This window comes from Fusarium mangiferae, assembly GCF_900044065.1.
Source record: "Fusarium mangiferae strain MRC7560 genome assembly, contig: FMAN_scaffold023, whole genome shotgun sequence".
NCBI classification, from domain to species: Eukaryota; Fungi; Ascomycota; class Sordariomycetes; order Hypocreales; family Nectriaceae; genus Fusarium; species Fusarium mangiferae.
The window spans coordinates 384,070-398,333 of NW_024573943.1; positions in this window are offsets into that span (position 1 = coordinate 384,070).

Below are 14,264 nucleotides of genomic sequence, written 5' to 3' on the forward strand. Positions count from 1 at the left end.
TTATAGCTACTATAAAAGAAGAAAAGGGACCTATATTTACTGCTTAATGCAAAAAGATAGCTTTTTAACTATAATAATAGCATTATAGACTAAAAGACTAATTATCTTAAGGTAGATATCTAAAGGAGAAATTAAAATATAAATTATAATATTATTCTATTAGGGAAAAGGATAAATATACTTCTTAATATGCCATAGCTTGAATAAGAAAATCTATATATTAACTAGAGAAATAACTAGGTTATATTCCTTAATAACCCTAAAAGTAATATAATAATAATTATAATAAATAATAAAAGATCTTATATCTTAACTAAAGAGGATAGTATAGGTAAGTATAGAATATAGTATCTATTACCTCTAAAAAAAGTATAATATAAATATAAGATAGGCATAAAATAAAAATTAGAAATCTTAGGCCTCTTTAAAAAATAAAATCTATAAAAAGATAAACTAGATATAAAAAATAGCTAGGATTAACTTAAGAATATTTTAAAAGAATACTAAATTTATAATAAACTATTTAGTAAAAAACTAAAAATAGGGATTCTTAAATACAGTAAGTAAAACTATAAAATTAACTTAATAGATAAAAACCTACTAATATAAAAGCTTTATATACTAAATTAGTAAGAATTATAAAAATAAAAGGAATATATTAATAAAATATTAAAAAAAGGATATATTAAGATATCTAACTTATTATTAGTATTAATAATATTCTTTATATCTAAAAAGAATAGAAGGAATTAGCTAGTAATTAACTACTAACTACTTAATATATATACTATTAAAGACTAAACCTTACTTCTACTTATAATAGAACTTAAGGATTAGTTATAAAGTAAATAGATCTTTACAGCGCTAGATCTAAAGGGAGTATATAACCTTATTTATATTAAAGAAAGAGATAAATAAAAAATGGCATTTAAAGCTAAGTTAAGACTTTATAAATATATAGTTATGCCTTTTAATCTTATTAATATACTTATAATATTTTAGCAGATAATTAATAATATACTTTAATAATACCTTAATATCTTTATAGTATACTATTTAAATAATATCCTAATCTTCTTAAATAGTAAAGAAAAATATAAGGAATATATCTATAAGGTCTTAAAAGTATTATAAAATATTAAGCTATTAATTAAATTAAAGAAAAGTTTCTTTTATATTAAAAAAGTAAATTTTCTAGGATATACTATTATATCTAAAGAAATTAAGATAGAATAAAAGAAAATCTTAGTAGTAATAGAATAAAAAACCCCTAAAAATATTAAGAAGATATAAGTATTTTTAGGATTTACTAATTACTACTAATAATTTATTAAAGACTTTAGTAAGATTGCTAATCTATTAATAGAACTTATAAAAAAAGACAGACTGTTTAAATAGAATGATAAGATTTAGGCAGCCTTTAAATAGCTTAAGAAAGCTATTTTTAGTAAATTAGTCTTAAGGATATTTAATCTTAAAAAAGAAATTAAATTAGAAATAGATATATTAGACTTTATATTAAAAGAATAGATAGGTTAATAAGATAATTAAAGATAATTATACCCTATTATATTTTACTTCTATAAGTTATATAATATAAAGCTATACTATCCTATTTATAATAAGGAATTTCTAGTAATTATTAACTACTTTAAAGAATTTAGATATTACCTTATAGAAAGTAAATATAAAATTAAGGTATATATAGACTATTAAAATATCTTTTACTTTACTATAATATATAAACTTAACTAAAAATAACTATACTATATAGAATATCTATATAAATTTAACTTTATTATTATTTACTATAAGGAAATAGAAAATAAAAGAGTAAATATAATTAATTAATAATTAAATTATAATACTAATATAGTAAAAGTAAATAAATAAGTATTAAAAAGAAATAATAAAAGAGAATATATATTTACCTAACTCTAAATTCCAAATTGCATTAAATTAATGCAAATTAAAATCCTATATAAATTAAAACTGCACTATTAATAATAAAAGGTTAATACAATTTAAAAATAGAAAGTTAATATAAATTAAAACTATAGTAAGTAATTTAATAAAACTGGTATCATTAAAAAGTAGATATTTAGGTAAATTATCTATTTAATGTAACGGTTAGGTCTAACTGTATTAAACTAAGCCATATTTAGGTTTATTATTAGCAGATTATATAGGGCATAATACTAAGCGGTTATTAAAGTGTTATATCTCTTAATAGTAGATTCAATATATATTAGGCTTAATTAATATAAAGAAGTTTTATTAATAGCTAGTAAGCTAAATCTATAGAAGTGTAAATAAGTATAAACTATATACTACTATTATAAAGGTATTTAGTAATACTTTTATTAAGGACTGAAATATTAGTTATTTAGTCCTAGACTAATATTATATTACTTTAGTCCTGTTATAACTAGTTAAAGTAAATAGACTAAAAAGGATTTTATTTAGTCTAGTTATAATTAGTAGAATTTATAGAGAAATTTATAAGGTATATATAATATAACTGTAAAGGTTATAATACAATCTTTCCTCTCTTTTAGGTCTTATCCTTAAGACTATACTTACTTACCGTTTCTATTAGTTTATACCTATAAGTACTAACTTAAACTTATTTTTATTTATATATATCTTATTAATTACTATATTAGGTTAGGTTTTTAAAAAGAAATATATAAAAACTTCTAAGTCTAGTGCCCTTATGCAATATATTTATAAATTTAGCAATTTTATTATGCCGTATTTCCGTTATTTCTATTATAGTCTTATATATAAGGCTATTAATAAATAATCTTATTATTACGATAATTACATAAAGGTAAAGATAGTTTATAATAGTTCTAATATTACTTCTTTTTATAAGTATTTTTCTTTTATATTGCCTTAATTTAGGTATTAATTTTATAGTTTTAAAAAATATAAAGGAATGTAAGAAGTTAGAAGAAGATAAATAAAAAGCTAAAGAGGCTCTTAAAGAGGCTATAGCTTATTTAGCTTATATTTAAAAAATGAAATGTTATCTTAAGGAATAGGGTAATAAGTTATTTTCTTATAGGATACAATCTTTAGAGGAATAAGGTAGTTTTTCTATTAATTAGGCTAAATCTTCAGTTATTTCTAAAGCTTAATCTTATAGTACTATAAACTTAATTAATTAGAATTCAGTTTTGGCTAATATTTCTTTTATTAATCCTACTATTTTTAATAAAACTTCTTTAGGAGTTATTAGGCATTAATAAGGTGTTTTAGGGGTTTCTATATATTCTTATTCTTTAGGTAATTTTTCTATTTTATTAGATATTCTCTTTAATTATTAACTTTATATATATCTCTAATTGCTTCTGCTTTATAGACTTCTAGTCTTAAGATTTCTTATAGTTTATTACCTATTTTAACTTATATTATATTTACTGCTAATTTAAGTAATAAGATATAAAAGATTAGATAGAGTCTAACTTTTAGTAGTAGATTTAGTTTATAGTTATTTTCTAATAAATTTAAATTCTATTTTTATTTCTTTATATAGATTTTTTATATTATTGCTTTTAATAATAGCTGCTAGGTTAATAGATTTTTCTTATTATATATTATAGTATATATTTAATGTAAATCTAAAGTTAGTATAAGCTAGTATAAGTTTTATGCTTTTATTATATACAGTATTGTATATAAGTTAGGCTATTAATAGCTTCTTAACTTAATTATTTTATTTATAATTAATATAATACTATAGATACTATTTAAGTACTTAATTTATTTATTTAGTCTATCTATTAACTTACAGTTAAAACGCTATTATAAGTTAATAGTTTAATTTAAGTCTATCTATAAGTAATTACTAAAAGGTTGCTATAAATATACCTCCTCTATTTAAAAGAATTTCTTTAGGCAGTCTATATATACTAATAATATATCTATAAAAAATATAAGAAAGTTATTTTATATCTATAGATTTTTAATATAGAATATAGTATAAAAATTTTATAAATTAGTTAACTATAATTATAATGCTATTATAAAAGATTCTGGTTAAGGGTTTTTTTAATAAAAGTAACTTTATAATAAAGTCTATTGTAATTAAGTCTTAAGGTTATTATATTACTAATAGAGATTATAGTTATCTATAAGGTTTATATTATTATGTTTTTATCTTGGTGTATAAGTTGCATTATTTAATAATTTTCTTAACTTCTTTTCTCTTAACCTTATAACCTTATTCTTATAGTCTTTTAAGTGTTTTTATTACTTTTTAGTGTCTGTATAGTAGGTATGAATAGTATTTATAAAGGAAGTTATGTTCTTAATCTTATGTTATATTAATATTATAGATTTATTTCTTTAGGTGGCAGGTATTATAATAAAACTAGTTATTTACCGTTTTATATTATCCTTTTAAGTAGTTATTATAAATATATAACTAAAATTATCTATTATTTAGTTTATTGTAATATTTAATAGTTTAATGTAAGTATTTAATATATTTATTAAGTATCTTATTTAGGATATATAGTTAATTGTAGATAATAAGTACTTATTAATATTAGATATCTCCCTATTTCTTTACTCCCTTTCTCTATTTATATAGAGTTATTATTATATTAAATTTAATACGCCATTTATCTATAAGTTCTTTTAGTAACTTAATATTATCTTCTGCTATAACTGTTATTATTATTATTATCTTAATAGGTTATATAAACTAATAGTTTCTATTTATATTCTTTTTTAGGAGTTATTATCTAATTTTAATAATTTCTATATTAAAGTTATATTATTAGCTAATAGTATCTGCATATCTATTATCAGTGCCTTTACAGTATACTATAGTGAAGTTAAATTTATATAGGTATTCTATATAGTATAATTATCGTTAGTTTAGCTTTTATATTATTATAAAATAAGCTATATTTTTATAATTAATAAAGACTTTTATTAGGTATTTACTTTCTTTAAGGTAATATCTAAACTCTTTAAAGCAGTTAATAATTACTAAGAATTCTTTATTATAGATAGAATAGTTAAGTTCTACTTTATATATCTTATAAAAGTAAAAAGCAATAAGGTATAGTATACCATTATTATCGCATTATCCTATTTATCCTCCTAAAGTAAAGTCAGAAGTATTAGTTTTAAGTTTAACTTATCGTTCTAGGTTAAATATAATTAAAATAGGTTTACTTATAATAGTTATTTTAAGCTATTTAAAAGCTTTTTAAGCCTTATAATTTTATTTAAAAATCTTATCTTTCTTTATAATTTTAGTAAGCAATATAGCAATTTTATTAAAATCCTTAATAAATTATTAATAATAATTAGTAAATCCTAAAAAGGACTGTATTTCTTTAACTAAAGTAAGTGCCTTTTATTCTATAATTATAGTAATTTTATATCTATCTATTCTAATTTTATTATATAAGATTTTATATCCTAAATATATAACTTAATTCTAATAAAAATAACTTTTTATAGGTTTAATAAGTATATTAGTATCTTATAGTGCTTTTAAAACCTTATAGATATGTTCTATATGCTCTTCTTTTATATTAAAGAAGATAAAGATATTATCTAAATAGTAAACTATAAATATATTAAGATACTCTTAAAGTATATTTATAATTATATATTAAAATACTACTAATACGTTTATTAATTTAAAAGGCATAACTAAATATTTAAATAATCTATATTTTATTCTAAAGGCTGTTTTCTATTTATTGCCTTTCTTAATTTAAATAAGGTTATATATAGACTTAAGATTAAGTGCTATAAACTATTTTTTATTAAATAGGCAATCCTTAAGTTTAGTAATAAGTAGTAATAATATTCTATCTTTTTCTATAATCTTATTTAATTATTAATAGTCTACTATAAGTTATAATTTATTTAAGTTTAATTTTAGTATAAATATAACTAAATATCTTACTAAGGATTTTAATATTTTAATATATCCTTTCTTTAGTATATCTTTTATCTATTTATTAAGTATATTAAGCTCTAATTTAGTAAGGTTATAGATTAAGAAGAATTTCAGATTCTTACTATCTTTTAATACGATTTTAATATTATAGTTTATATATTAAGGTAACTTTATTTTTAGTTCCTCTTAAAACAGTTTTTTATAGATATAATACTTTATAAATATATTCTTAAGTTATTTATTAAATTCCTTTTTAGCAATCTGTTTTATCTTTTAGAGATTATAGTCTAATTATTTAAACTGTCCTTTAAGAGTTATTATTATTTATCTAATATATTTATTTCTGCCTTTATAGAACTTATATTATATTCCTTTTAGAATAGGCAATATTCTATTACTTTAATCTTTATTACTCTCTTTAGTTAAAGTTTAAGATCTTATATTATCATTATTTAAATTAATTTTATTATCTAAAGGGTAATCTTTATAAGTTACCTAATTAGTTCTCTAGTTAAATTATAGGTTATAGCGTATTAGCTATAGGTATTTAAGCATTAAGTTATATTCCTAAATAGAAATAATATTAAAGTTAATACTTTAATTCTTTTTATTAATAAATACCTTTAAGTAATTAATCTTTTAGGTAATATTTCTATTTTTATAAGTATAAGTGCTTCCTTCTTTACTTTATATTATATAGGGTTTTTTTTTATCTCTCTATAATAGCTTTAGTTTATTAACCGTTTTAGGAGAAATAAGGTTTATAATAGCTCTGCTATCTATAAGTATATTTAGCTACTTACCTTTAATTCTAACCTTTAAGTTTAGGTATATTTATTATTATTTATTAATTATAGTTTATAGAGCTTTTATAAGAAGTTTATTTTTTATTACTTTTTTACTTATCTAGCACTCTATTATAAATAGCAAATTCCTTTTCCCTATAGGTAATTATAGCTATATTTACTTTTATAGCAGTTAATATTATTAGGGCAGTTATATTATATAGCTAGTTTATATTAAAACTCTACCTCTACTTTTTATACTAATCGTTCTATTTTATTATTATATAATAGTATTTTATCTATTTAGCTTATTTTAGGGGTATTATCTTATTCTTTTTCTAGCCTATCTATTTCTATAATGGCTTTATAAATATCTTTATTTAGGTTTTTCTCTTCTTTATTTAGTTTATTTTAGATATATTTCCTCTATTCTATAATTTATTTAAAGTTTTAAATATAATTTAAGGCTTATTTTTATATTTTAATATATACTATAAACTTAATTACTTAAGTCCCTCTATATCTCCTAGCAATTTAATATCTTAAGGTATTAATAATTAAATAGGGTTTTTATTCTCTATATTCCCTAATTTATACTAAAAAGTAATTATTTACCTCCTTATTTTACCAGTATTATAGGCAGTAGTGTTATATATATAATATCTAGGATATCTATTAATAATTTAGGTATTTTAGGTACCTCTAAAAGTCTCTTTTAATTTAAACTTCTTCCTTAAGTATTATTAGGTCTTTTACTTTATCCCTTATATATAACTAAATATAAATAGCATTATCTTATTTTATAATTACTTTTTTTTTAGCTAATTCTATATATCTAATTGCCTTATTAGGCTATATTTAGTTTCTAAATTTATTAAATTATAGTATATAATCTATATTCTAAATAGTTTAATTTACTTTTTTTTTAATTTTTTTAATTTTAAAGTCTTAAATAACTTTTAAGGCTAATATATAATTTAAATTATTATAGTATTAATTAGGTTATTTTATTATAACTTTAATAGAAATGTTATCTATTATTATATATAGGTTATATTATATAGTACCTCCTTCTATCTTAAGGAATGCTTCTACTTTATTAAATATTTATAATAGCGCTTTATCTATACTTTTATTAGAGATTAAGTTAATACTAAATTTATTATCTAAATTAAAGTTAATTTCTTTTCTCTTTCTAACTATAATAATAGTTTTTCCTTTAATAGGTAGTGTTTTTTATTTTAATATTAATATCTATTTTAGGTAAATTATCTAATCTTCTTTTTTCTTATAATATAGTTTCTTCTTATTTTTATTAATTCTTATTCTTTATTCTTTTAGGTTACTTTAATATAGAATTTCTATTATCGATATAGTATATCCTAAAACTAGTCTTTATTCTTTAGGAACGTTTAGGTAGTACTTATTAAGTGTTTCTTTCTTATTTAGAAATAGGTTATATATTTAAACAGTCTTAAGTAGGCCTAATCTATTATATCTAGATTAAGTTATATTAATGGTTTAAATGGCTATCTATAGTTTATTATTATCTTTATTCTTTTTAATAGTATTTACCTTCTTGCTTTTAGGAACTTAAGGTGCTAGTTTATATTTCTAGTTAGTCTTAATAGGGTTCTTATATTTAGGGTCCTTATGGCCTTTCTTACTATAATTCCAGTAAGTAAGCTTTAATTTATCTCTAGTTATTATCTTAATAGTTATTAATTTAAATTCAGTTCTATAAAAGGTATTATTATTTTATTATTTTCCTTAATTTGCGTTATAGTGGGGTCTATTTTCTTATTGTCTTATGTTATACTTATTGTTTTAAGTTCTCTATATATACTGATAGTTATTAATTTTTACTGCTATCTTAATATACTTAATTAAGATATTAGGTTTAGGTATTTTATATAGTTTTACTTAAACGGTTTCTTTAAGTTTATTAAAGAAGAGTAATATAAATATATTTTAATTTTAAGGTAGCTTTAATGCCAGCTATTAATACTTTACTGTATACTTAGAAGCTAATTTAGTCTATTTTAGGGATTTAATATATTATTTAATATATCCTTTTTTATTAATTATTCTGAATGCTTATTTAAGTGCATTTTTAAATGCATATTATAAAGTATAAATGTTTGGGGTTGTTATTCTAATTTGGGTTTACTGGTGTAGTCCTCTATAATAGGTTAGAACTATTATGCGGCTATGCTCTTAAGGTGTCCTGTAATATATATAGTTTTGGTAGAGTCTTTTCTAAATTGAGTTAGGTAGTAGGTTATAAAGGCCTTATATTAGGTAAGGAATATAGCTAGCTTACTAAAGGTTCTATTAAATGGCTTAGGCAGGTTAGGCTTAAGTATTTCTCTAGTATTTCTGCCTGTTACTGCAGTATTTATAAGGTTTTGCATTTCTTAAAGTCTGTTTTAGTTATTAGTTACCTATTAGGCTTAAAGGTTTATAGTTTTTATAAGTATCTAATAAAGCTTAGCCATTTTAACAGTTATATTAGTGACTTGCCGTTAAAGTTAAGTAACTTCCTTGTCTTCTTCTTTAGAAAAGTTATTTTTATTGTCTCTTATAATTTAGTTAGTAGGAGGATTATTGGCAAGGACAGTAAGGTGCTGTTAGGCAGGTTAGACTAATACAGCTATTATATTTATATTACTTAGCATAATACAGTATAGTCTAAATAAGAGCTATTAATATATAACGGTTAGGTCTAACTGTATTAAATTAAGCCATGCTTAGGTTTATTATTAGCAGATTATATAGGGCATAATACTAAGCGGTTATTAAAGTGTTATATCTTTTAATAGTAGATTTAATATATATTAGGCTTGATTAATATAAAGAAGTTTTATTAATAGCTGGTGAGCTAAATCTATAGAAGTGTAAATAAGTGTAAACTATATATTACTATTATAAAGGTATTTAGTAATATTTCTATTAAGGATTGAGATATTAGTTATTTAGTCTTGGACTGATATTGCATTATTTTAGTCCTGTTATAACTGGTTAAAGTAGATAGACCAAAAAGGATCTTATTTAGTCTAGTTATAATTAGTAGAATTTATAGAGAAATTTATAGGGTATACGTGATATAACTGCAAGGGTTGTAATATTTAATTTTTAAGATATAATCAGTTTATTTATAGTTATAATATAAAATTAAAGTTTAGGAGTTAATTAAAAAATATTATAAAAAGTAAAGAAATTAAGTAATTTAATTAGCTAGATAAAATATAAAAAGCAGGCTATTAATAATAAAGTTTAATATTTAAGATTAAAAGGCCAGTAAAAGAAAGTAATAATAAGAATTTAAGAGATAAAAGCATTAAGTATTATAACTAAAAAGATACTAATTACTATTTAATTTTCTAATATATATATATAATATAGACCTATTTATTTATTATTTACTGGCATTTCTATTCCTTATTTATATAAAATATAAATATATATATATTATAAATAAAGTATTAATATATTTAAAGAATAACTATATATTAATAATAAAATTTAAAGTAAGGCAAATATAAAAAGCAGTTAATATAATCCCTAATATTATTAAGAACTAAATAGAGTTAAAGCAGTAAGAACTACTATTACCTACTATAAAATAGATTTTATATATATTACTGCCTAAAGATAACAGTAAGGGTTATAATAAATACAGTTATATAAAATTAACTAATAGATATATTTTAAATTATTATAAGGTTAAATATAGGTTTATTAGCAGCTACAAGAGAGAATAATATATAAAATAAATAATAATAAGTAAGAAACTATAGAGAGAAGGCATATAATATTAATAATTATTTTAGTCTTAAGTAAAAAGTAGTTTTATTGAGATTAAATATAATATTAAGGTTTATAAAAATAAAGATTAGACTTAAAAAGGTATTAATTAAATAGCTGAATTTTTAAAGTAAATTTATTAAGAGGATAAAGATATATTTAAAAGTAAGGATAAAATATAAATATAAAACATTTATAATAAATAGAAGGCAAGCCTATAGTTAAATTAAATAAAATAGCTAATATATTTAAATAGATTTAAACTAGATATATTATAACAGTTAATATAAGTAATTAAAGATAATAAGCCTATATTACAGTAAAAGTAGGCAATATTTAATTCTATATTAAATAAAGTATATAAAGCTACTATTTAATATAGCCTAAAGTCAGCTAAATTATTTAAGATTAAGCAGAAAGAGGCCTATATAACGATAATAATGCCATTTAACAGTAAGATAGAAGATAATATATAGCCTAAATATAAAGAAAGATAGAGAATATTAATATATATTTAGCAATAAATAGAATTAAAGGATAAAAATAAGCGGCTGCTATATTCTATAATAATATAATAAACTACATTATAGAAGCAGTTTAATAACTATATAGGGCAGGTTATTATAAAAATCAATATAATAGGTAGGTTTATACTAAAAAGGTTAAAGAGGTTATATTTAAATATAGTTATTTTATTTTTAGATTATTTATTAAAAAATGGCAATTATTATAAAAGTATTATTATTAGTAAATTAGCTATAATAGGTATATTAAATTATAGCAGGTAGTTAATACTAATAGAATATATACCAGTATATTTAGCTATTATTAAAATAGCTAAGTATTTAGTATTATATTAATTAATATTAAAATGCCAAAATAAAGTATTATAATTATAGCAAATTATAAGCTAAAAGAGGGTATAAAAAGAAGTAATAGGGTTATTTTAAATTATTTAGCATAAAATATAGCGGTTTATAATATAAATACCAAAAGGGGATAAGGCCAATCTAATACTAATAAATTAAATTATTAATATAAAGATATATAAAATAAAAATTAAATTTATAATACTAAATACTAAAATAATTAATTAATAGGAAAATAATATTATATATAAAAAGATTTAATTAAATATAGAGAAAATATTAGATATATTATATAATATATTAGTAAAGGCAAGAAAGATATTAGCTAAATTAATAATAGTTAATAATATAAAGAGGATATAGAAGATATTACTAAAAATACTGTAATTAAAAATAGAAAATAATTATAAATAAAAGGAGGTTAAATATTTATTTTTAAGTAATAATAGAAATAAATAGTAGATTTATAAAGGAAAAGATTAAGTTATAAATTAATTATTAAGCTTAATGAAAAAGCATAAAGTATAATTAATAAAAGGATTATATAATAGTTAACTATATAAAATAAGTGCTATATAAAAATATAAGAGAGCAGTTAAGAAGTTCTAGAGGTTAGAATAGGTTAGATTATTATATTTAGTAGGAATATTAATATAAATATTAAAATTATTAGGGTTATAGATATTTAATATAGGTAATAGCAGAATATAAAATATATTAATATATTAAAAGATAGTATATTTATTAATAATATATTATAAAAGGTTTTAAAAATTAGGTAAGATAAAGGTAATATATTAATATTTACCGCAAGAATTTAAAGAGTTATTAATATAGTATATATAGTTAGTTTTGCCGTTTTAGCAGAAGGTATAAAATAGGGTAAAAAAGAGATAGAGAAGAAATACATTTTTATAGGCTAATAAGGTTATAAGTCAGAAAGGCAAAAAAGAAAAGAAAGGTAATATAATAATAAAAGGGAATATAAAGATAAAAAAGGTAATAGCTAATAATAGCAATAAAAATAAAGATAATAAAAAAGAAAAAGTATTTATAAAATAGTTTTAAAAATAGAAATAAATAAATAATTAAATATAAAGGGTTTTATAATAATACAGTATATAATTTATAGAAAAGTAATTAAATATTAATATATAAAGATATATTATAATTAAAATTATAAACCGGTTTTTAAATAAGTTATTTAGATTATTAAAAACAGAAGATAGAAAAGAGAATAAAAAAAGAAAAAAGTTAGTAAATAGTATATATAATTTACAGGCAGGATATAGATTATATATTATAGAGTTAATATATATAAGATTATATAGATAGGGCAATATAAAGATAATAAGGAGCTAGAATAAGTTTTAAATAGTTAGTATAAAATAGTATATATTTTTTAAGTTTAAAGCTAAAGACTGTATTAAATATAGTAATAAAATAGAATTAAAGTAAGGTTAAATAGAGTTTAATATAAAGCAAGAAGATATATAGAGGTAGCAGTTTAAACGATTATATAGAGCCAATATAAAAGGGCAGTTAAAGTAAATAATAGGCAAGTTAGCTAAATTCTAGAGGTTATAGGAAGCTATAATCTAAAGTATAATATATAAAGATAGGCCAATTATATAGATAATACTAACTAGAGGTAATAAGAGTTTAATATTTATATTACCGGTATTTTATATATTAAATAGCATAATAATTATAGTAATACTATTAATAGCATTAGAAAATAATATAGAGAAGTAATATAAAAAAATAGAAATTAATAGATATATATAAAAGAGCCAGAAGGTATAATAGGGTATATTATTAGTATTTATAATACTAAAATTAGCTATAATAAAAGGGTTTTAATTATTTATAAAAAGAATATATAGATAGGAAAAATTAAACTAGATTATAGTAGATAAGTATTATATAATATTAAAGTAGATAAAAATATTCTAACTATAGATTAGGCAGTTAGGGTTAATATTATAGAAATTTAGGTTATAGGTTATTTATTTAATAGTAATATTAAAGAGGATAGAAGAGTAGTTATTATATATATAGTTAAGGTTTAAAGCTAAATATATATATTTATTTTAAAAATATATAATATAGTAGAATATTAAGTATTAAGTAGAGATTATTAAGAAAGAAAAGGAAAGAGTAAATTGCTATAGTAGTTAGTAATAAAAGCAGAATAAGTTAGTAATAAAGAATAATAAAAATAAAAAAGAAGAAAAAGGTAAGGTTATAAAGTAGGTTTATAAAGTAATAAAGATATAAATAGAAGTAAATTATAAAAAGGGAAAAGTAATTATATATAGAGGCATAATTAAGAGGGTAAAGAAAATTGCAGTATTATTAAATTATATTAAATATTAAAATAAAGTAAAAAATATAAAAAATAAAAAAAGATAGATAAAGAAGTAAAGAATAAATATTAAAGAGAAGTTAAATTAAATTATTATAATAAATATATTAAAATTAAAAGTTAATATACTAAATATTAAGTTAATAGTTTATATAGAAATGCTATATTAATTATAAGATTTTATATAGAAAAGCGGCTAAAGAGATTAAAATAAAAAGAAAAGTAAGTCTATTATTATAGTATAAAGTTTATAAATAAAAGAATAGTATAGAATTTAAATAAAGAGAAGAAAGTAAAGAGATTAAGGTAAGGATAATAGTATTAATAAAGAAGGTGTAATTAGCAAGTAGGTATATAAGTAAGAGAAAGATATTATAGAGTTTATAGAAGGTAAGGAGTGCTAGTATAAGGTTTTAGACTGTAAGATAGATAGGTTTTAGACTGTAAGATAGATAGGTTTTAGACTGTAAGATAGATAGGTTTTAGACTGTAAGATAGATAGG